This window comes from Phocoena sinus, chromosome 3 (genome assembly GCF_008692025.1).
Source record: "Phocoena sinus isolate mPhoSin1 chromosome 3, mPhoSin1.pri, whole genome shotgun sequence".
In the NCBI taxonomy this organism is placed as follows: Eukaryota; Metazoa; Chordata; class Mammalia; order Artiodactyla; family Phocoenidae; genus Phocoena; species Phocoena sinus.
In genome coordinates, this window is record NC_045765.1 from 103,080,935 (window position 1) to 103,104,314 (window position 23,380).

Genomic DNA, 23,380 nt, shown 5'->3' on the forward strand with positions numbered 1-23,380 from the left:
GATCAAAACAGCTTTTACAATGGACATTTTGTGAAGCGAGATAGTGATAATATCTGGAGGAATATGGTAATTGTTGCTGTCGTGGAGGCCCAGGGAGGTATATGCCTTATGTATATATCATATATCAGGAAGCTGGAAATGCACCCCTTATAAAAGTATATCTCAACGTTTGGAGGGAATATTAGAAGATGGTGATCAGGCAGAAGCATTACATGAAGCAAAACACTGCATTTGAAAAGCAGGAACAAAAATATTTCCTTTTGCTTTGCTGGTAACAAGTATTAAAAGAGGACAACTGCCATTCGGACAGCAGTTTTAAATCCAGCTTTTCCTATCACCGCCCTTAATGAGGGACCCCACGATATCAGATGAAGAAAGACAAAGAGAATTTTTGATGAAAAAAAAAATCGGGGAAGAGAGCAAGATGACTGAGAATATGCAAACTTTGTCTGCAGTGGTTTGAGCACAGGGCTAATGCTGAAGGAACTTCTCTTTCCCTCTCACTACCTATTAAAGGAGGCTGCAAACAAATAGCAGCCTAGCCCCCAAAGAGCTGAAAGGTCAAGTTCTCAGGAAGCCGCTGTAAATACTGAACTGATTTTTTACTATTCCAAATTTAATTCGACATTTTCTGAGTGCGGTGGAGGGGGAGGGCGGAATACCCCTTTTGTGTCCTGAAAAGTGTCATACGACACAGAAAGATGTCTCTGAAAGAAAGTGCATCTTACTTGACTAAACGCTGAGCTCTCAGCACGAACACAAACTTCGCGGCGCCCGGGGCAGAGTGGCGGAGTGGCGGCCCAGTGCAGTGCTTTCACGCCATCTAGTGGCTTTACGAGAAGTCTCCCCAAGACCCTCTGATCTTAGGGAGCCATTCTTGTTTGTATTTAGAGAGTGTCTACAGGGCAAAGGAAAGAGAGGAATTGTCATAATTACTCAGAGAATTCAGGCAAAAAGGAGCTATTTTGCTTGAACCATATAAAGATTTTAATTTAAAATACCCCAGAAGTTTAAATAACCTGGCTTTAAATTGCTGGTGCCGTTTTAGTTTGGGTGGATATAGTCCAAGAATGAGGGTTCTTCTTTTTTTCCTTTCCATTTTATTATTTCTCCCCCAGAATTTTAATTCTCTTTAAAATTCCTGTTTGGATTTTCAGTTTCTCAAAGACTTGAAGCCTCTTTTTTTCTTGGATCTAACAGGCTTTCTTTTTCAATAAATTGTCCCCTTCAGCATTCTACTATTGAGATAAAGAGAGGTGATAAAGTCAAAGAACCACCTTCTTGGAAACACCTAAAATAATAGTTCTGTTCTCTGCCGCTCTTTCCCCCCTTCCCCCCTCCCCCTCCCCCTCCCCCACCCCCGCCGAGCTCCCCTGAAAGCAGCACTTGGAACATCAACTTGTAAATGTTTACAAGCAAAGGTATTATTGTCACTTTCCGAAATACAGCTTTCCACTGTTATCCTTGTAAAATATCATTAAAATGGCCTTAGTCACACTATGTGTTTGTAGAGGAGGTGTGCTTGAACTTTCTTTAATAAGTTAATCTTCAACAGGCATGGGGTACACTTAATTACATTCGTTGAACCTACGGATATAAAGCACTCTACTCTGGGAATATAGGATTGCCTTCTTGGATAATGTGAAAAGATTAGATTTGTAATGTTTTCATTGTGAGGTATAGAAGCCTTTTAATGATGCAAAGAAGCTGATTTCTAAGTTTGTTTTATCAAGTGTCTGCATGGTTTTACTCATGGATTAAGGATTAAAGCTTTAAAAATCACCAAAAAATGGGAGGGCTGTAGCACTGCATATAAATGTAAATCAGGAATTATGAAGACCTCATAGCATAAGAATCATATAATTTTTATTATGGTTGGAGATCGATAAGAAATACAAGTTGTAACTTTATATACATGGTGTTCAATGGAAAATAAATATTTTCATAAAACATCCCTACTTGAAAGGCTCTAGTAAATGAGTTTAGTACTTGTTGAAGTCGTGTAGAGCTTTAACTTTTCATACATTTAAAGTAATATCGCAGAGGGAAAATAATGTTATTGGTTATTTTCTTTATTTTGGGCATATATATTAAAACATTCACTTTCAAAGACTCAATTATAAGCAAAAATAAAAATTCTCAAAATAGAAATTCAGTCTTTGATTGATATGATATATTTGCCTTAGTTGTATTCTTTTTGAACATTTGTGTTTTCATCACTTAATTTAGACAATAAGCAGATATCTTAGAATAAGGATACTCTTTTTAAATACTGAACCAAGAGAATGTTCTTTAATTTCTCCACTTTCTACTAAATTTTAGTATAAATTGCTTAAAGAGAGGTCAAGTCTGGGTTTTCACCTTTCTCCTCATTTATAAATTTTAAACAACTATGAGGGAAAATTCATGTTACAAAATTTATTGAATACTTTTCCCCCAAGTTTTTCTCCTTAAGTGGCATGGCAATATTAGATCCTAAACAAGAAATATAGTTCAACTGTTTAGTGATTTTTAATTTTCCTGTAGAATTTCTTACCTGAACTCATAATTTTTAAATTGTACTCTGTTTTTACATTTTCTACTAATTATTACATATGTACTTCAGTTTTATTTCCATATATAAAAAAGGTACTTATAAAATTCTGAGAAATGTTGTTCTAATTTTTAATGTAATATTTGTACTAATTTAATGTATATGTATTTCAAATTCAGCAGCTTTCCTACACTTTTCACTGTCAATAATATTAAGGACCATAGACAGTAGTGTTCTTTAAAAGAGCATTCAGAAAAATTTTGGAAAGCTAGAAACTTTTTTGTAGGGTAGCATACTAATGTTTTTCTGCATTTCTTCTAAGAAGATTCACACAGACAGAAAAAATAGACTTCCAAAGAATTTTGAAAATATGACAATAAAATCTTACTTTGCTGATAAAGATAAATTCACTACAACTACACATATTCATTGTTTTAAAGAAGTTGGGGGGGAAGTCTCAGGAAGGTTTCATTTCAGAGAAAAAGGCATATGGGCATCACACACATTGCTGTCTGAGGACTGTCGTGAATTTTGATGAGAACAAGAAGCTATAATTGGAGTGTTAATCTTTTACACTGTTTTTAATTGTAATCAGTGCAGATGTTTGTAGCTTTATGATAGGAAAATGGTGCTTTAAAATATGTATAGTTGACAATTTTTTAGGCCACAGGCTGCTATGAATTTGATATTCAAAATTACTGAAAAGCAAGAAATCCACAAGTATTTAAACAAACAAAAATCAACTATTTATGATTAGTTAATGTATATGTTTTAATCTTACTAAACTCACATAGGTAATTTTCTTTTTCTTTTTTGTATCCTTTCTGCATGGAGTGAAATAAACAAAGAAGCTCCGTCTATAAAACTAGAGAAAAGGAGAATTCAGATTATGATTAAAAATATTTTGATACAGAAAATGTTAATATCTTCATAATTTAACCTTGGTCTCTTTAAGGATAAAATAATTTGGCTCATTCTTTAGGTGTTAGGATTGAATCCTGGTGAAAACAATTCTATGTTAGCGTTACATTTTGCGTCTCTTTCTTTTTGCCTATTTTTATCTTAGGATGAATTTAACTGGATATATATATATGTACACACACACACACACACACACACACACACACACATATATATAATGTGTAAAGAGAAATATTTAGATCAATACAGATATCTGAATTTTCCAGGTTTTATTCAGATGTTTTTAATGGAATTGATGGAATTAATTGACTTTGGCAGTTATGTTATATACCTGAGGGAGAGTCTTTCTGTATTTTCTGTAGGAATGATTTGCAACCTCATAAACATAAATCAAGGGGGCCCTTTCCTCCCTTTCATGTGTAGGAGTGTATTTGGTGTATAGAAATCTCCTAATGAATGTCCTTGCTCAGGTGTTCTCCACCTAATGCTGCACATAGCAGACATTCTGGAGAGTGGGTCCTTCTTTCACTTTTTCTGGGCTATACACCCCTTTTGGGCTGCACAGATAGGCTGTCACATTACCCCATTCTAACTGCCTCACAAGTGAAGCAGAGGGTGGAAAGCCATGCCTCACACAGAAACATCTGCTGTATTTAAAACAATACATGTGTTCAAGACTCAACAAGGCATTCTGAATCACAGTGAGGTTTAGAAATTAGAAAATTAATTTTCTACAAGAACCCTAGGGGGAATCATCTTTTTTTCTGTATCAAAAGCACAGTAACTTAACCTATTGCAAAGATCTGATTATACTTTGTAGAAAAGTGTAGCTAAGATTCTGAACCGGTTAACATCTAAATTAAGAACTAAAGATAAAGACATTTAAGTAATATATTTCTGTTTACAAAACCTTAAGTTCCTAACTTAAGAAGGATGTCCTGCCTTTATTACAGTAGCAATTTAGAAATTGATTCATTAGCTGAGTGTTTATGAATTTTATAAGAAGTTACAATTGTTATATGAGTAACAATGAAAATTTTAAGAATAGCTATTTAATGTCTTCTGTGATGATTTACATTTTATTTTTGCTCATCTTTAGCGAACAGTCTCACAAAATAGGAACTACTCATATTTTACACATTTTACACACCTGGACTAAGAGAGTTTGGTAGATTTGCCCATGATCACCAGGCTATCAAATGATAAAATAGATTCAAACCCACGCCTGCTTCATCTCCCCGCCCATCTTCTTTCCTCCCTGCCATGCTGATTACTAATGTGTATCAAAAACTGTTCCATATTCTTCAAATATATCATTTATTTGATTGTGTAGAGCCTGTGACTTTTCCTAAATGCTTCTTAAATGGAACTGAATATGGATTTGTAAATAGCCATATATTTACAATACTCACTTTTTAGAAAAAGCAGGCACAAAACTCTAATCAGGTATGTCAAAAATCAAAGCATTATTCTTTGGTCAAAATCAAGTGTCATAATGCTAACAAACTGGATTTAATACAATATTAGAACTAACTTTAATGAATTAATTTAGTAATTACACTCTTTCACATATTCTGTATCATTGTTCTATTTTAAGGATTGTGAAATGGCACCGTTTATCCCTTGTTCATGTCTACAGGCATTTATCTCATTTGCCTAGAGATTCTTGAACTTGACTCATTCGTCTGACCAGTAAATATTAAATACAGTAGACCTAGCATGGCTTGTTAATCTCTGTCTTGCCTGGCCTTGGACATTCTTCAAAGTCCAATATAAGACTCTTCTTCAGAGAGTTTGTGGTGGTTGATCTCAGTTGATTGAATTCCTCTCTGTCTTGGCACTGCTGATCTTTAATTTCTACCGTATCAGTTTGTACAATAAACTTGTTATTTCATTTCACATATGTGTTTGAAATCTTAAGTCATATTCAAAGCCTTTAAAGTGGAAGCAATTTTTATTTCTTACATTTCTGTAATATCCATCCAATATACTCTGTGGAATGCTCCAAAGAAGAGTTACCCTGTCCAAGGGTTACGACTGAGCCAGACTGGATGACAGGTCATCAATTACCCTGTCTTAGAATGAGGAATAACATTTGATGTATCATATACACTAGGAAAACATTATTAAATAAGATGAGGTCAGGACTAACCCTTATAGAATGTTATTTGTTAAACATTTTCTGGGATGGTTTAGAATCCAATGACTTTCTCTGGATACAGTTGTATATCCACCTGGAAATTTAGTCTTAACCATAGTTTATGGATGAGCTCATCAGGAGGACCAAAATGAAAAGTTTTGTGGAAGTTACAATACATTATAGCTATTACCGTTCCTCCATCTACCAAAAATTAGTAATAGAGTATCTAAGACGAATTGTTCTTAATTAGGCTACACTGATTATGACATTATAATTATGAATATTTTAAATTTTTAAAGTGTTTTTGAAGACAGCATACGTTGGAAATAGCTGCATATATTTGTACATGTTGCATTGGTCAAAAAGCAGCAGGGGTGGATCATTTTGTCCACAGTAAGAATTGGAGCTTCAAGGCCAGATCCCATCCACATATATGCTTTGTTTGGCCTGCCTAGTTTTCAAAAAAAAAATTTTTAACCCCAAAACCATGGAATTTCACATTGTTTAAAAACCCTGCTTCTTGTGAAGAACTAGAAGGTTTTGTAACACTGGATCCTTTTTCTCGTAGGGTAAAATCAGCTGGGACTGAACATCAGCTATTCTCTTTAGACAGGGCATACTTTCTCCAATTTGCCTTAGTCCTCTGCACTTCTTAGAGAGATTTCCACCAAGCCCACTTCCAGCATTCATTATCTGCCTTCCATCTGTAAGCATCTAAGTGATTCCTGATTTAGTCTAAGCCCTACATTTTAAACTATTAAAAGGAAAGCTGAGTCATTTATAGCGATGCATCTAAGCCCTGGGTGTTATCCGCTGAGTGATTAGATGCTTCTGGAGTGAGTTACTTTTAGAAATTTCAAAAGGACTTTTAAAATAGTAAAGACATTCTATTAAAATTGAACATACATGTATACGTAATTTCTCAAATTGACTGTAATACGATTTATTATACAAAATATCTTCCATACCACATTTTTTTAAAAGTTGAACAATAAAATGGGTTATATGTGTTTTCATTAGATATGAAAGACACAACATGTCCTGTGTGCATGTAAGAGAAGAAAACTAAGAGTTTCAGCTTAGGTAGTTCTGCCTAGCTGAGACAGTTGATTTCTCAAGCACATGGGTAGAGCTCTTTCTTCCTTGTCTTTCTGTCAGTTGGTGCTAGAGTGTCTGATGGTGAGAAAGAATCCAGACCCCAAAGATGTGCCGATGGGGAAATCTGACACTGGCCCAAGCACTAGAGACTTGTACTGCTCCATATATCCCCACGAAGGATTAAAAGAACCAAAGAATCTAACTGCTCCAAGAATTTCCTAGTAAACTGAATCCTTCGAATTTTCTTGGCCTCCTTGAGCAGAAATTCTGACTCTGGATCAGAGAGACATTCTACCCGAAATAGATCCTTTTCTTGAGAGAGAGAGAGCTAACGCAGCAGCACTGAATTCATTTAAATGAAAAAAACTGGCAGCGTAGTTTCTTTTTTAAAATTATCGATAATAGATCCTCTCTTAAATGAAAACGAATACCTCGCCCAATGCGCACACACACGCACAGGCACGCACCTTCGGGAGTTTCTTTTTATTGCCTATCAGATTTACCTGGGCAAACTGAAAAAATATAGAAAACCAGTTTCAGCATGGTAGCAATGGCTGATGAGCCCACCAGCCACCATATACAGGAGATTTTATCAAGATATAATAGAATGTTAAGAGAACGAATTATAGTTTCATTTTTCAAACATGACATTCTGTGGAAGTTCAGGTTAATTTATTCACTCAATAAGTTTTTTGAATGCACACTTGATGAAAGGCACTGGTCGATGTGCTGAAGATGGTATAACAAAAACCTAAGATCAAAGTCCCGCCCACCAGTGGCTTCCTGTCCAATCAGAAAAAAAGTTGCAATGCAAAATTATGTATGACCAGCGCAAGGGAAGCGGGCAATGAATGCTATGGTTCTAAGAGAGAGAGCTTAATGACTATTATAGAAGTGGTGAGACTTGAGCTCAACCTTGGATAACGGGGAGGATGGAGTATGAAAAAGGCTTGAGGTCAGAAATGTGCTTTGCTCAGTTGACTGTGAGGGTCGCCTGCTGTCTAGAGACGAAAGTTCAGTTGGCAAGAAGTAAGTTAGGTGGGCAGGAGGGAACTTCATGGCGAAAAACTCAGGCAAGGCCAAGCTGCCTGGGTTTGAATTCTGGATCGGTCACTTACTAGCTATGTAAATTTGGGCAGATGACTTCACCTCTTAAGCCTCGATAAAGCATCTGCAAGTGTTATGATTAGAATAGGACTGATATAATAGAGCCATCTGAGAGATTACATGAGTTCATTTATGCAAAGCAGTTAGCACAGTTGCTGGCCCATTAATCCCACTCTGTAAACGTCAGCTACTCTTGGTAGAGGTGGTAGAGAATCCAATATTAGGTGGATTTGAATGCCAAATGAGAAGTCTAAACTTGACCCTGTAGGTAAAGTGAAAGCCACCAGTGGTTTTTTTGTTTGAATTTGAAACACGATACAGATGATGTTTTAAGAAGTTGATATGGTGGTTTTTGCTATGGAAGATGAGTTAGAGGAGGGAGGGAAGGCGTCTGGGAGGCATAGTCAGGGTGTGAAGCACTGAAGGTCTGGATGAAGAAATTTTAAAGGAAAACAAATCATTGGGAAGTTGTTATTAATTAGCTATAGGATGCTGAATCTTAACCATCTGGGGGCATGTGCCTCTTAGTGTATCTGGCAAAAGCTATGGATCATCATCTCACAAGTATACAAATACGCTTGCATAAGAAATCTGCGTGCAATTTCAAGGGGTCATGGGTGCCAAAAAGCCCCCCTTTGGACCCCAGATGGAGAGGATGAAAGAAAAGGCAGAGGATGAAGGCACTATCGTGAAGAAATGCAATAATAAAAACAGCATAATGCTGAAGTGAATGCAATAGATCATATTGCATATTTTCTATTGCCACACTGCCCTTATTAGTTTGTTAACTATTTTGCCATTTTAGTTTGTCCCATAGAGCATCGACATATTTTTGTGTCTTGATGTGTGATAATATTTCCTTTTATCCTTAATTTTTTTCTCCTGAAAAAACTCTTACTTCGTTTAAGTGATCTGTCAAATGCTCCTTTCATACTCAAATGGTAAGTTCAGGATATCATATTGTGCTCCACACTGCCAGATATACGCTTCTCTACTGTTTTGAAAATGGGCGTCTTGTATCTGTTGTCTTTAAATTTCAAAATCAGGGAGTAAATGTTGTCCAAAATTATTTTTTAGTTTGAAAATTTAAAAGAAATCTGCATTGGAATCTTCCCTTCTCCATTTCTAAACACCAATTATTATAAATCTGAAGACTGAGGAGAGGGGTACGAGGAACCTATCGTGTCAGTCTTACCGTCACGTACCACCGATCACCCTTCTGCCCACTTACTCCTGTGCCGCGTATCACAATTAAGCTGGCTAAATAGAAGCCAGTGTACTTCTAATTTCATTTTCCCACATTCTTTCCATAAAAGAGGACAGCACAAACAGAAGATGTGTACTTTCTTTGGATCGGCTGTCTGATTCCCAGTAGTCACTCCAAATGCCTATCTTTAGGTCTTTTATTATTTCTTCTATGTTCAGAGCAAGCTCATCCATACTTAATTTTGTGGCGGGTACCAAGAACAAACTGTGTCTTAATTAAAAGTGCTCACGTATCACACAGGATGTGAACATAAGTTTTTGCTAATAATGTATCCATTTTATTTCTGTCAGATTGATCCTTTAGGAAATCTCAAATCACATTTTATGAATATTTACCAAGCTTTCATCATCAATCCTGAGAATCAGCAATCTAATACGGCCATTTAGGCTAGCTACATTTAACACAAGACTAGATCTGCTGTTTTAGAAACTAATTGATCAAATTCTATCAAATAGGGTAAACTGAGGTAGACAATAAATCAAATGACCAATTGACTCATTAGGTCAAAATTTTTATATTGTCATGGATGCTAACCACATGAATATACCTTTAAAGTTGTAGCAATTATTATTACAAATGTAATTCTCCCCAAAATACATAGACATTGGGCTTTGAAAAAGGGGGTAAATTATCTATCTTCAGTAAATCCTACTCTATGACTGGAAAAATGTGGATATGTTGTGATTTAGAGGTTATCAATTTTATATGATGCTAAAGGTGTCATAATAGAATTAGTCTACTTTTTTTTCAATAATGATTGATATTTCACATGTTCAGAGAGGTTTGACGATAACAACAAACTGGAGGCAATTTCACTTGTCAGAAAATTTAAATTTGAAATAACGACTGAGTTTAAGTTAGACCAAAACTAATGAAAAAACAAAACAAAACCCTTACCAGCCTCACTGACCTAAAAGAAATGCAAGCTTTAAGCATGGTCAGCTTGCCATAACAGAAGCGTCCCTGAACTAGAGCATTTTCTGTCACTTAGCACCTCCCATTTCCTATTCTGTAAAATAGGAATCAAATCTGTACGTCTTCTGCAGAGTCAGTGTAAGGATCAAATGAAATAAAAGATGAAAACACTTGAATAAGAAATTGTTAATCTTAGGTGACACAAATTATTTAAAGAGTGAATTAAGCTGTTCCAACTATTGACTTGTTTTCCTGCAGTGGTCATTTTTCCCTTTGATTTTTATTGGTAGTCTCTATCCTCCCTTGCTCTGGATAAAACCTTGGAACTATTTTTCGTAATTGGATAATATTAGTAAGAATCCTGTTACCAAGTAGCAAGATGCCTTAACCATTACATGTAAAATTCCCAAGAAAACCATTGAGGCCTGAGGGCCCCATTCAGGGATTTCTATTTTATAAGGGATGTCAGTATGGACGTGTGGGACTAGAACTCCAGGTACTATACTTACATCTACCCCTAACTAAGCAGGTAAGTCCCTGTGAAAAGAAGCCCACATGTTCATTCTTGCTTCCAGTTCTCCTGCCAACAAAGAGAACTGTGTCTGTCCATTTCAGTAAAGGCAAAGGAGGAAGATCTTTTTCCTAAGCTACCTTTAAAATCCGGGCAACATCCAGCACTGCACTAAAATCCGGGCAACATCCTGCACTGCACTAAAATCCGGACAACTTCGTTACAGCAGACACCGGCGAGCCCTGCGCATGCTTTTCTGTCCGGGCTTGCGCCCCGAGAAGGCGGGGAGGCTGGGAGAAGGAGTGACTCAGGACTCCCCCCATCACTAGAAACAAAGAGGAGGGGGCAGGGGGCACACCACTTGGTATCCTTTCTAAGTGATTCTTGGGTTACTCTGATTTTGTTTTAGTCATCACGCGAGTTAATTACAATGCTAATTAGCCCCGTTTATGGGACCTCTGTGCATTTGTACACGAGGGTTCTTTGTTTGATCTGCTACATCATAAGCTTAGTCATCTGCCTACCAGCACGGAGGGATAGCATATATAATTGAACGTGGAAGAACACACCTTTATCTGTATTAATGAAGAAAACTATTGCAAACCAACAGACTAAGGGTAATGATGAACAATTTTGATCAGCAATTATTTTTTAATATCGAAGTTTGCTCCTGGAAATAGTAGAGTGGGGGAAGCTCGCCTTCCAGCTTCCTACCCAGAAAGGTAAAGACAGAGAGAGAGAGAGAGAGAGAGAGAGAGAGAGAGAGAGAGAGAGAGAGATCCTGCTTCATTTCCATTTCTTCTTCTACAAACTATTTTAACATATAATTGAATTGATGCCTTTATTTCAGAAGAAAAAAATGATTATAGAGCTTGTTGGGATCATTTTCTGAAGAGGGGACATTATGCGTGTGTGAATTCCACCGGTGATCTGAGGAGAAGCAGGCTGCTTGGACCATTACCCATCATTGTTGAACAGCAGAGTAATTAATTGGGCAAATACGTCTGGATCTGGAGAATTCACACGCACAGTAACTGGGCAGTAGCAACATACACACTCTTTTAATGTGAATAAAATAGCGATAGTTCTATGTGCCTGTGTGCTATGTCAGATGCCATTTTTTTCCCTCTTGGCTTTATCCATTTCAGATGATTTTGTCCATTTTTATGTACTTTTATGTACTAAACAGGGGTTGTTTATTACAAAGGAAAAAAAGATCTGCAGATGAGCAAGTTTGACTCCCACGTGTCTGTTTATTTTTAAAGGAATGAATTTGGTTCACCATTCCTCCACTAACTGATTTTAAACATAGTTTGGTATTTGCACTAAAATGGTTAAATCAGCATGAGGAAAGAGTATTTTTGAATTCCAAGGGGCTTCTCGGATAACTGCCAAGGCCTTCTAATTACTGCACAATAAAGGCAAAAGTTTAGTTTTCCACTTAAAATTTATTGATGGATGTAGAAAACAAGGCACAGTATTTGCCCTGGGTGAAGTGAGGAAGGATATTTGGTCACCACCTTCTTATAATAGTTCTCTATGAAAGTATAGACAATTAAAAAAAAATCTAACACTTTATTTGACCACTACAAAAAAACTGACAAGGGTTTAGAGGAAAATAGTATTATTATTATTGTTTTTAATGCAAATCATCTCTGATGGTGAAATCTAATGGTTTTGGTTTAAAAGGAACTCAATTCCCTGGCATCTCCACTTCTCAAGAGGTTAAATGGCAAAATTTTTTTTTGTTCTGATCACATTTTAATCCAGATAACAGAGGACTCGCACTTCTAATTCAGACTTTCTGGTAAGGTTCAGCTTGTCACAATGTATAGCTTTCTTCCCTTTGATAAGGTCAATTTGCCAAAAAGAACAAAGTACGTATGAGTAATACATTACTCAACCACTTGTATACATACATCTATTTTTCTTACCAGGTCTCACTATTCAGAAAGGTACAGACATGGCACCATGATAAAAAGGGTCATTTAAAAGACTTCGCAGAGGCTCTGTACTGTGAAGGATTGAATTTTCACTTGAATGCCTACATTTTCACATCTTTTTCTTTGTAGAAATATTCCTTTTGAATGGCAGACTGCAATTGGGTAGGGTTTTATTTTTTTTAAATCACTGACCAGCAATATATAGCATATTAGAAGGCATTTGTCCCAGTGGAAGAACACAGTTCACCGAAAAGTACTGGGTGGTTATTAAGGTTATACAACTTTTCCTCTTCAGATTGGTGGGTTCCCTTCGACAAGAGCCTCAAGTTCAGTCAAGGTGGAACACCAAGGTATGCCACTTCTAAATGACAGACAATTTAAATAACTTGTGTAGCCATTAGCCCCAAAGCCATCTCCCTGGTCATTTTTCATAATCACACCCAATGTATATTTTGAGGACCACACAGTGCTGATTCCAGCTTATTTTATCTTTCTATCTATTTTACGTTTGATTAGAATATTATGAGAAATATGCTCACGACTAATTTTTAAAACCTCTAATTTTTCCTTAAATGGTTTTAAATCTTCCAAATTCACTTAAAAGGAAAAGAGGCAGAGAGACAGAAATCTCCTTAACAAATACACTAAAACACCTAATCTTGGCTATTGGATTCTCTGCGGAGTCAGTGTTAATTCAGTTCAGTTGAATGTAACAAATATTTCTTGATCTCCTGCTACCAGTCAGGTATTGCACTAGGATCATGGGGCGATATAATAAAAATGAATAAGGCATCTTCTCTATTCTTAAGAATTTTACAATCTGATGAAAAAATAAAGTGCACAACCAAAATAAAAGGTAGACTATGATGAATAAGGACAGAAAGTCACAAAATTCCACCAGAGCAAAACAGGGAGATTTCTTCTGGCTGAATTATGGAAGATTTCCCAGAGGAGAAGCCACTTAAACACAGCCTTGAAAGACACATTCAGGTGGGGTAGCAGTAGAAGAGGGACAGGAATGATCTGATACAACTGATACATCCCAGAGAGGACAAGGGCAAGAGGAAAAGCACGAAGGTGGGCAAAAGCAGGACATTTTTGTATGATATGGAGTAGCTGGACTGGGTACAAATAAGCTCCTTGTGGTGGAGTGATGGAAGTCAAGAGTGAACAATTCTGTTGATGCTTGATGACTTTGCTAAGGAGTTTGGTTGTGTACTATAGGAAATTGGGAGTTTTTGAGCAAAACCGTGTCTATCAGAATTGTGATTTGTAAAGCTCATAAAATATTGTTTCTTATGTATAATTTATCTGTTTTTGCCTATACTGCTAAAGATTTTTCTTGAACTTGAATTCTCTTTTTTCTCTCTCTTCTGTTGGAACTAAATCAGAGGAATACAGAAGTCACAGATAATCTATGTCACATACAAGTATTCGTGTCTATTTGGGAACCAAACTAAATCATTAAGAAACTCCGTAGTAACTGGTGATTTTGTGACTCTAAGTCTAGTAGAAATTGCATATTGTTATTTTATAAAAATACTCAGAATTACTTCTGAGTTATATGGAATCGGAAACAATTTTAAATTCCTTTGAAAGCAGAACAAGGATACCTTGTTTGTATTCTGTAATAAACCTGGATGAAAAGATATTTCTCTGGCTTTTAAGAAATAAACTTTCAAGTTTATTTCTAAGTTTTGGATGATTTTATTTCTAAATTTTGACTTTTGGAAAAGTTATAAGAAGTAAAATACATTGATTAGATCACATACAATGTCATCATATTATTCAAATGCAATGCTCAGTAAGCCCCACCCACCTCCATCCAATTCTCTTCCTAGGACTTTTATAGCTAATGGAAAAGGTACCTACACTTTACAGATTCAGGCTCTGATTAGTAAAGACAGATATAAATGATCTCTTTCTAAATTTTATTTTACTCTTAGCTCTGAAAAATAAAATTCTATTTTGAAAAAAGTGAGACCATTGAAATGGGAGAGATGAAATGGCAGCAAGAATTTCAGCTCAGTATGGTTTTCAGGCAAACCAGGTTATTGTGCATGAGATGAACAGAACTGGAAGGTGGGCTAGCACTCTTCTGATGGCCTGACAGATCAATTATTTGTAGTGTACATAGGTGAATGACAGATCAAACACATTCTATTCATTTTAGTGTCATGTGGCTTTTTATCCAATCGCTTGCTAAATATTTAGCCTTTATGACAGCTGAAGCAAACAAAATGATACTGAAATAGTTAAATTAGTGGCTCCACATTTGTACTCAATAGTTGGAGTGGGCAGACAATGGAACAGTGGAAAGGCAATGCTCTTAAGGAAACTGGATTAAAAAAATGTTGTTCTTTCATTTATAATTAAGAATAGAAATATTTTCGTATATAAGCTTTGAAATGTGGCATTAGTCTTTTGCAATTTCAAAACTAGGAAACCATTTTCTAAAAATCTGAGAGGCATTAATTTAGATATTCTCTCCTGGCTTGAGATGTTGAACTTAGTGTACAAAATCTTAGTTCTTCTTATACTTAAAATTGCTACAACTAAAGGCTACAATCTAGAAAGGGAAAGGAAATGTGATCACTGTGAAGGTAATATATTGACAGACACTGCAAAAAGGCTGGATGACTCATATGTTCCAGTGTCATGAAATGTATTTTACTTGCCTCAATGTAACATCCTTAAATTTGGACGTCCATGTGTAGTTCTGAACTTATTTTGCCTTCAAAGAAATACAGTTCAACTAGAAATTCCTATTTCTACTCAGATCTCCAGATAAACATCTGATGAGGATGCCCATACCTAGTCATTTTTCTTAAGAATTTCATGATTTTTTCTATTCCTCGGAAAACCCAAGCCCCTGGAATCTCTCACACTCTTATCCCAGAAGAGTTATTTCATCCACATCATATCCTCTTGCTAGATGTATCATCAACACATTTTATTCCTGCCATGAATAGTCTTCTGAGGACTGGTAGATGTTTTCTCCAAATTATTTTGTAAGATTCCCACTTCCCACCCCTTCCTGGATTATAGTATATTCCTCCCTCTGTCCCTTAGACAATCACAGCATCATGAATAGTGGGCTGCTTACATAAATGATTATCTCTGAATCAGAGATACATTCAGAGATAATCAGAAGTAGCAATACCGTTCGTCCAGCTTCATTTCAATAGCTTCACTTTATAGCCTCACAGAAGATAATATGGGAGAACATACCTCTGTTCCCGGAACTTGAAAACAAAAGCTGACTAAAAAAGCCAAAGCAGCACTGAAACAAAGTAATTAAAAGTAAAACCTGTGAGAGAAGTAACTTAGGGAAGAGTTCCTGAAATTATTCCAGTGAGGCATCACAACCATAAATCTTGTTTTGCTGTTGATGTTCTGTCTCCTATTCCTTGATTTGACCCTTTGGCTGGTGAAGCCTGGAAAGGACCTGATACTCAAACATGTAAGAATTCTCAGTTGAGGTAAAATTTCTTTTATGGGATGTTTAACATGATTGGGATGAAGGAGATCCTAGTGTATCATCCGCACTTTCAAGGATCCTGACTGGATTCAAATTTAGCAGGATAATTAATGGGATCATTTGTGTTCTATTCTTACTGATATACATATTTCACCTTCACACACCTTAAGAAAATCGCCAAGTCTTTTTGTCTTCCTGTGACTAAGAGTTGTGAAATATCCAAGAATCTAATGACAGTCTCACCCAGGACTTTGGTTTAAAAAAGCTCAGCCTCTTATTCATGATGGGTCTGTACTTGCCAATAGGAGGAGACCCCCAAGGATTAGGAGTGTCCAACGTGAGCTACTTGAAGAATTGAGAGAGGCTTGAAGAGTTCTTCGAGAGATAAGGCAAGGAAGGGGCTAGGGTCTTGCTGGTTCTGCAAGTGACCAGAACAGAGATTTGGTCTCATGAAGCATCACAAAGAGGTGTCTAGACCTCAGATGGAAGCAGTTATGGCAGTACCTGGAGAGGGTGGACACTATCTCCCCTGTCTCCAATTTGGAGCAGTGGAGCTACGTGTCTTCAAGGGACCTTGCTGTCTCAGGCGATGAACCTATCAGGGGGCTAGTGTGGACTGAAGGCCAGAAGGCACTTCATCAAACAGTCTGGAATTCTTCATCAAAAGACCCTGGAATTCTTACATGACCCAAGTTGTAGGAGATTCCCAAATTGTCACTAATGTTGACTTTCCCTCTATCCAATGAAGAAGGGACTTGAAGCAGTTTTATCTGCTTTAGCAAAAGAATTTTAAAAGTGACAATTCTTAAACTCCACAAGTTATACAAGAGAATTCGTGCCTACTAGATTATGAAGTTTCAATATTTTTAAGTACATATATATTAAAAGTGACTGTGTAGTAGACACTGATTTACATTTTTTAAATGTCTCAGTAAGATAGATATTACCATAACAATGTTACAGATGAGGAAAGTTAAACTCAGAGTTATTATCTATCTTGCTCCAGTTTTCATAGTTTATAAATTATAAAATTGTGATTTAAGCTCAGGTCTCAATCCACAAAGTCAGGTTCTTGCCATTAACTATGCTGCCTCCCTCAAGTACCGTTTTTGGAGAATGATATGGTTGACGTTAAGAATGGGTCAAAGGAGAAACCCTTCATTCATTCTTTCAGCTAATCTTTATTGAGGGTCTCCTATGGGCCAAGCAATATTCTGGGGGCTGAGGAAAGTACAGTGAACAAAAAGAACCCTTGTAGATCTCACATTTCGGTGGTGGGGAATATGGAAGGAGACATTTTTTAAAAGTGTGTGTGTGTGTGTGTGTGTGTGTGTATATGTATATAAAATATATCAGATGGTGATAAGTGACGGGAAGAAAAATAAAGCAGTTGAAGGGGGACAGAGGGTGATGATGGGGTGCTCTTTTGCAAATGATGATAGGGGAGACATCTTTGATGACTTTAAGCAAAAACGTGACATCACTGATGGAATAAACCATGAAGGTACAGCGGGAGAAGCTTTCTAGGCAGAGGAAACAGCAAGTACAGAGGCCCTGACATCACAAGTGTGTTTGGCGTGTGGAGGAACAGGAAGGATCCAGGGTGACTGCAGGAAGCCAGAGAGGCTGGGAGGAGTAGATAACTGGGCAGGGGTGGGGTGGCAGGCCACATCAAGTGGGGCCTCACAGGCCATCGTGAGAGCTCAGAAACCATCTCCTCTCTGACTTGGCTGATAGGCTTCTGATCTTGGCAAAAGCAGTTTCTAATGTTGTCAACCAATTTTGGGTTCTGATGAACTTGGTGCAAAGGTCTTAATGCATTTTTATGCATACTTTGTAGGCATAGTCTGTGAGTCATTTTTTCTGTTGAAGAGTCAAGTAGGATCACTGACAATGATTATTTTGGTCACCTTTGAGATGAAATTAATGATCCCTTCAATCCAGTGTTTGTGCACTGAGAGAACAGTTTTCATTCATGATAACTAAGCACAAATGTTCAGGGATGACTATCAGACATGGTGAAATATTACTTTATTTTATTTATTCATTTATTTTTGGCTGCATTGGGTCTTTGTTGCTGTGCGTGCAGGCCTTCTCTAGTTGCGGTGAGCGGGGGGCTACTCTTCGTAGCGGTGCATGGGCTTCTCACTGCAGTGGCTTCTCTTGTTGCGGAGCATGGGCTCTAGGTGCACGGGCTTCAGTAGTTGTGGCTCACGGGCTCTAGAACTCAAGCTTAGTAGTTGTGGCGCACGGGCTTAGTTGCTCTGCAGCATGTGGGATCTTCCCGGACCAGGGCTTGAACCTGTGTCCCCTGCACTGGCAGGCGATGCTTAAGCACTGTGCCACCAGGAGAGCCCCTTGAAATATGACTTTAAATAAAATAAAGCCAGGAACACATAGCTTGGCTTTTCCATTTGAAATTTTAAAATCTTGCGATTTCCAAAAAGAAATGTTATTTTGTTACTTATTTTGGGCCAAGCAAGTATCTTCAGGTTTTGCCTCTCAATTCACTCTGCTTTGTGAGGGCAGAGTAAATGTTCCAATGGGGTGAAAAGATTTAAATAATATTCCATTCTGGTAGTTTGGTCACATAACGTTAATTAGGCAGATGCTAAATAGAAATAGAAAAGTTAATTTCAGTTTTACGTGACCCACTGTGTATGTCAGCTTCCAGTTCATCCGACTTGCGTCCTTCACTTCTCCAACAGATCAGGTACTCCATGTGGGGATAGCGTCAGATGATGCCATCTGAAGAGAAATTAAACGATCTATTCTCCCACCAGTTCCTAAGGAATTGCAGGGGTAACTTTCATTAACCTTGACAGATCTTACACATGAAAAGCCCTTGAATGTCAATGGGAGACAAGACTCCAAAGAGTTTCTTCTACTTTCTTTAATATTGTTCATTTAATCAAGGAATGACAATAAAGCATTTATCATCAGATTTATACAGAAGTATTTTAAAACTTTGAATGGGACCACCAAATGATTCACTAAAAAGTGTCAAAGATGATTGCTACAGACACCTTCAAAAATATTTATTGGTAAGAAACAAAAACAAAACAAAATCCAGAAACTGCTTCTCCCATTCCTTCTCCCAACTCACATGTGTCAAGGTAAATTCCTTTGGAGAAATAAATCATCTGTGCCAACATTTGTCACCTGCCTCTGATCTGAATATAGCCCTCAAACTCAGTTTTCCAGCACAGCATCACTATATGTCTGAAAGTAACCATGGTGCTTTGTTGTATTTGGCGTCAGTACTGAGCTCCCTCTGCATGGGAAGTGCTGCACTGGGTCTCTTAGAAGTCTCAGAACTATGTCCATCGCAGTATCAATAAGGTAAATATTAAATACATGAAGAGGAAGGACAGCACCTCACGCTGTCTTACTATATCATCCCCCCTCCCTCCCTCCCTCACCAAGCACAAGGGCTCATCGACCCTATTGATAGGAAAGGCCACTGAGGATTGCAGAATTTTGCAAATTAGTTTGTGTCCCCTGTGAGCTATACAGTAATTTATACTTAATAGGAATTAGAAAGAGGTCTTCCACCAAAATGTGTCAGAGAGGCAATGGGTTAATAAGAAATGTGAACTTCAGTTCCACAGAGAGGAGGCTGAGAGCCCCACTCCAAAACAATAGTTGCAAGAGGGAATGCAGGGAAGGCAGTGAGGGTACCCTGGAAAGGAGGGTGCAAGGAAAGAGAAGCCTCCGAATGGGTCATGGACAGCCTTCGGTCATTGCCAAAGCAGGTGGCTTTAGTAGAGAACAGTAGGTTCTCTACTAAATTTGATTAAAAAAAGAAAAAGAGTCAGTTTAATTGCTGATGGTTTTGGCCTCTCTGATGGCAGGGAGAAAAATGAGACAAATTGTTACATGTCAGGGTAGACAAAAATACTCAGTTAACTGGCGCCCGTTCTTCATTCTCCGACAGACTGTGGTTTACAAATGCAGCATCAGTATGTGAATGTGTGGCTGTGTGTACACACGTACACTTGTGTGATTGAGGTGGGGGAAGAGGGGAAGGGGCAGGAAGAGGTCCTTACCATGTGGTAAGCCTGTGAAAACGGCATATGGGACGCCAGCTCTCCTGAGTTTTGTAGTCCTAACCTTACTTTAGTGGTCTTTGCTGAGAACACAAAAGTTAGATATCTAAGAAAGTTAAATTATTTCAGATCATGAGGTCTTAGTTCTGAATATGGCGTTTCTGTGTGTATGTCATTGGTAGTTGGCAAGATTACCTTTTACACACTCATACCACACACACACACACACACACACACACACACACACACAGCTACATATGCGTGGAAGATTATTGGGTCTATGCCACGGTATTGTATATTAGCTGTGGAGAATATTTTCAGAACAAGTGTTCTTAAAAAACATGGGGAAAATTCTCTTAAAACGATCCTCTTCTTTTCCTCTCTCTCATTTCTTTCCAGTCCGTAAAACTGACGCTGGCTAATCCAGTGAGGAGTAAAGATGGTAGCACAAAGACTGGCTGCTTAATAATTTACTCTTCCAGGATCTTTAACAAAATCCATGGGAGATCTTGGCAATTGCTTCAAATTGCAGCCATTTTAAAATAAACTGATATCAATCATGTTTTTTTATACCAACAAAGATATAGCCGTTAATAACTTATAAAGGTTTGTTAAGCCAATGCTGATTTATTCAAAATAATATGTAATTCAAAGTCACTGGTAGTCCTTAACTGATTAGATGTTATGCATTCTTTACAAAATACTGAATAATCTGCAAGAATGTAACCACAAGTCAATTAATTAAGGTTGTTGAATTCTGGTTTGTTGCTTGTTGAATTAGTAAGAGTTTGCTGCAATCAGTCCTAGCCTCAGTTTTGGGCCTGAACGGACACCAGATACGCAGGCTGGTGGCCTTCAATGGGTGACAGGCTGCTGTAGGTTCCCTTCCTCTGACGCCCATCGTCTCCCTCCGTTCGATTCCATTTTTCATTGAAAAATAAAAAAAAAGATTAAAGCAGCTTGCTGGAGAAGCAGGATGGCCTGTTGATTAAAAGCATGGAAACTGGAGCCAATCTGTCTGGGATTGCAATCCCAGCTCAACTGCTTCCTAGCTGGGAGACCTTAAGCCAGTTTCTTGTTCAATGCCTCAGTTCACTCACCTGTAAACTGGGGATGATAATAAAGGTACATGAGTCATAGGGTTGTTATGAAGATTAAATGGGTTATTGCTTACAAGGTGATCTGAGGGGTGCGTAGCACATAGAAAACTCCATGTTAGCATTTATAATAAATAAGTGCTCTCAGCAAACATGGTGAGACCAGGGAATTATGGTTACTTTAAATGACCGTAACCATCTCTTCATAAAGGGACAGCAGCAGTCAGAGGAAAAAGTCCAAGTTCTGTTGCCCTGGCACTCTTCCACTCCACTCCTATCTTACTTTAGCCCAAATCCCTCGAGACTCAATTACACATAGGAGGAGTGCTTTTCTGAGGCTTTCCCCAACCCAGAAAAGAAGAACAGCTTCTGTGGTTGTTCTTACAAATGTCTCTTCAATTAACGCTGAAATTGCAATTTCAGAAGAGCCATGTAGACAGACTTCTTATATGCTCTCAATTAAAAAGAACACATGCCCAAATTTCCATATCCTTTAAAATGAAGTATACCCTATGTATGTCTGCCCTGTCCCAATAAGGAATTGAGCAGTTATCTATTTCTTTAAAATGAAGCAACAAATATGAAGTGCAGTAGACACTCTGTTTTTTCAGGTAAGAATAACTGTCTTCCTCTGAAAGTTTCTTCCTGTGGAATTAACTTGACTCCCCCATAGTAGCAGGAAGTGCAGAGTGTAGACACTCCCATGCTTATGACCTATTTTCCACATAAAATCCAAGTTCAATTGTATTTTTTAGTCTGTAAAATTCAATATAGTAAAATTACCCTTTAATTTCTTGTTATGTGTAAGAGTAAACCGGACATATAAATTATTTAATATCTCACAAATCAAATATGATATACATAGGGCTGTAGGGCAAAATGAATCCAAGGAAACATGTCAACACATTTGTACTAATTGCCCCCAAAATGTTCTCAATGAAAAACAATTTATAGGATATTACAACTAATTCTTCACACTTCAAGGAACTATAGCATGAACATTGCCCCCAGTATTCCAGCATTTCAAAGAGAAATTTAAAAAAAAATCATGCTGGAATCCAGGATAGCATAAAGGCTCATAAAATAGAAATATTTACCTAGAAATCTCTAGTAAGAGAAAAATGTGTATTTATAGAGATAATTTTTCACTTGTTTTAGATTTTAATATTTCAGAACTTCCTATTTATTAAAATGATTGGTTTTTTTTTTTTTTTTTTTCATAAAAGCAGTTTTAATTATCTGACTCTCATTGACTACTAATGATACAGTGTAAATCTGGGGGGAGAAATCAAGGAGAAGCAGCAGCAACATAGATGCTTACCATTCGGATTGCTTTCTCAGCCTGAGAGCGGGTAGACCAGGAGCCCCTGCTCTTTGCCAGAGGAAAAGGAGCCAGTCTCACCCTGAGCAGGATCAAAGCACACTTCCTGTGTCTTTCCGCACGGCAGAAGGGAGGTTTTTGGTATATGAAGAGTATGTCTCTACCAGTTACTGAGAGTCCTTTCTGTGTGCCCGGATGCTGCCAAGTGTTTGCCACACATGGTCTCATTGAATCCTTACAGCTATTCCCATTTCACAAAAGCAAACACTGCACCCCTCTGGAGCTAAAGAATTTGCTCAAGGTCACACAGTAGTAGAACTGGGATAGAAAACAGGTCTGCACAACTCCTAAGACATCGAAATCACTAAACTGCTGCTCTCTAGCTCATATCACACAAAGGGCACACATTTATGGAGTGGCTGAGAGGATCAAGCCCAATCTTCAAATTCTGTGTCTCCTCTACATGCCCAAACTAGGTGTTTTGTTGATATTTATTGAAAATGATTAAAACAGAAAAATTGCATTGTGCTTTTTATAACACTAGCGATTTCTGGACTATAAAAGACAATAAATGATAATAACAACTCCTCTGCCACCACTTCCAAGAATAATTTCCTAGGCATTTACTTTAGGTACTTTGCAAAGCACTTTACATATATTATTTCATTAAAAAAAAAGAACTAGTCACAGATTTTACAGTCTAAATCTCAAACTAAATTGAAATGTGTATACATGTTTTTTCAGAAGTGGGAAATATGGACACACTTTTCCATTTCCCTGATTCTACTTTCACTTCAAGAGGACAGGTTTTCTGTTGTCCAAAATTGGGTTCATAGAGGTCTGAGTGATTAATCCATGCCTTTGGTCCCAAAGAACATACAAAAGGGAGTTAGCAAAGGCTTAACAAGGTAAGACTGAGACCAAAGACCCACCAGAGAACTAATTAAAATCAAATTTACTCATTTTTTTCACCTGCTCATGCCAGGTGGTAGATGCT